A 3033-nucleotide genomic window follows, 5' to 3' on the forward strand; every position below is an offset into this window, starting at 1 on the left:
TTCAAAGGGGAGTTTACATTCTTTGTAGACAACTAGAGTAAATAATTAATCTAAATTTGGATCCCAGGGGGCGGCGACAGCTCCTTTGCTGGGCTGCGGGAGGAGGGATGGGCTGTGCTGAACCCCCTGACCACCTGCCTCCCTCCCTCCCCGGGCTGGCTGGGTGGGGGCCGTGGCCCTGGGTTGGCGCCCGCGTGGCGTCTCCGCTCATCTGCATGGCTGTCGCGCGCTTGGTGGGGCTCGCGTGCGGTTGGATGTGATGGGGCACGCTCGGGTGGGGGGTCCCGGTGCTGGGATTGCGGGGGGGGGGGGGGGGCGTAGGGTCGGTCGCCAACGGGCTTACACTCACGAGGGATTCACACGATTACTGGGTTCTAGATAACAGAGCTGATTTGTGTATACTCTTTCCCCTTTCAATCATTTAGCTTATAGACTCCCCCACCCCCGCCCCTTCTTTCCATGGTCAACAGCCACCCCACATGGTGTCAACCGGAAATACATCTAGCTGAGGATAGCACCAACATGTTAGTAGTTAGTGTAGACGTTCAATGTATTTCTTGTTGTTGTTTGTTTCTTTCTTCTCTTGTGTTTCTTTTCTTCTGTTCCCCCATAATCCCTTCCTGTTCGCTGTTTTGTCATAATAAACGAGGTGTGTGAATGATCACAATGGGAGTATGTCATACTCTCAATGTGAAACATTAAAACTGCTCAGACCAACCGGGCACTCAGACTTCCATTCTCCATGTCAAACAGCTGAACAGGGCAGGTTAAAAAAAAAAAAAAAAAAAAAAACATGTCACAGGAGAAATCGCTAATTGGGAGCAGGTACTGTCAGTGATTTGATTGGGTTTAAAAAGAGCTTGTCTGGGGAAGGGAAGGGATTCATTCATTCAGAAGCAAAAATGGGGATAGGTTCAACTTTTTGTGAACAAGTGTGTGAGAAAATAATTGAATAGTCTCAGGACAATGTTCCTCGACGTACAATTGTAAAGAATATAGTGATTTCATCATCTGTGGTCCTTAATATCATTCAGTTCATATAACAACTTTGAATGCCCATGATCTTCGATCCCCGTACTACATCAGAAATCAATATCACTGAATAAAGGATATCACCACATGGGCTCAGGAACACTTCAGAAAACCAATGTTGGTAAACAGTATTGATGGGCCACCGTTGAGCCACCTCTTTTTAAGCGGGCGAAGCAAGGTCTGTCGTTTTACATTTCATGCCAGGTGAGCAAACGGTGTGGCTAAATAAACCTGTCAGGCAAATTTGCTTATGGATTCAATGACCTTATAGGGTAAAAACGGCTATGTCAAGGGATCGTGCCCCAGACCTGCTCAAACACATACGTCACATAGTCTTGGAATTCAGTTTCAGTTTATTCACACATCATATCAAGGTACACACAAGAACATGGTCATATACAAACAGTTCATCTGATAAGATATGTGAAAGGGACACTCCGAATAAGCTATTGAAAGCTTTCAGTACGGTAGTAGCTTTTAGTAACTAGAATAGTCGATACATAATTTTAATATTCTCAGATTCCTCACTTTAAAGTGAGAGTTCTGAGTCAGATCTCTGACAATAAAATCTGGATTTTTAAAATCAGAATTCTGACATTCAAACAAGACAGCAATTTTTTTAATCTACTAAAACACTGATATTTTGACAGATTCGTCTTAATATCCAATTTCAAATCTGCGTCTGTACTGACCTGTTCATAAAACTCACTTAAATGTTGGTACTGGGCCAGTGTTCTGACGGATTTTTTACGCAATCCGAAATTGCAACTTTGCGGTTCTGCACATGCGCGTGACGTTACAAACTGCCGCGCATGTAGCGATTGCAAAGTAAACACCAAAAAATTTTTATAAATAAAGGAATTATTTTTTTACGTTTTGTCATGGACGCACACGAAGGAAAGTTCTCTCTCACTGTGTCTTCCCGTACCGTTAAGCATTTATTCACACCGTATTCATGTTGCAGAAGTATGTTTTTGATGCAACGTGTTTATTTACAGTGTATCACAAAAGTGAGTACACCCCTCACATTTCTGCAGATATTTAGGTATATCTTTTCATGGGACAACACCGACAAAATGACACTTTGACACAAAAGTAGTCTGTGTGACGCTTATATAATAGTTAATTTATTTTCCCCTCAAACTAACTCAAAAAATAGCCATTAATATCTAAACCCCTGGCAACAAAAGTGAGTACACCCCTTAGTAAATACATAAATCCCTAAGTGTCCAAATTGAGTACTGCTTGTCATTTTCCCTCCAAAATGGCATGTGACTCCTTACAGGATTGCTTTCAGCATTGCTACAGAGATTGAAGAGATGGGGGGTCAGCCTGTTAGTGATCAGACCATACGCCGCACTCTACATCAAATTGGTGTGCATGGCGGTCACCCCAGGAGGAAGTCTCTTCTGAAGACCACAAACAGTTTGCTGAAGACGTCAACAAAGCACATGGATTACCGGAACCATGTCCTATAGTCTGATGAGAGGGGCGGGCTTTCTCGGGCAAAATACAACAGACAGCTAAAGCTGTATATCAAGCAAGAATGGGAAAGAATTTCACATACAAACCCTCAACAAAAGATGAAACAGCCTTAGATGTTAATGATTGTCTGCTGAAAAAAATCTAGAATATCAGTTTCAACATTACAGTGAGGAACATAAGTATTTGTGCCCCTTGTGATTTTGAAGTTCACCCACTTAGAAAATGGGTGGAGGTCTGAAATTTCAATCATAGATGCATTTCCACTTTTAGAGACACTCTAAAAAAAATCCAGAACTCGCATTGTATGATTTTTCAATATTTTTTTTTGTAATTTAGTGGGGTTCATAAGTATTTGTACCCTTGAGAAAATCCGTGCTAATATTTAGTGCAGAAGCCTTTGTTTGCAATTACCGAAGTCAGATGCTTTTCTTCATCAGGTTTTCACAATGGAAACAGGGATTTTGGCCCGTTCCTCCACACAAATCTTCTCTAGATCTGCCAGGTTCCGGGGCTGTC

This window comes from Corythoichthys intestinalis, chromosome 10 (assembly GCF_030265065.1).
Source record: "Corythoichthys intestinalis isolate RoL2023-P3 chromosome 10, ASM3026506v1, whole genome shotgun sequence".
Lineage (NCBI taxonomy): Eukaryota > Metazoa > Chordata > Actinopteri > Syngnathiformes > Syngnathidae > Corythoichthys > Corythoichthys intestinalis.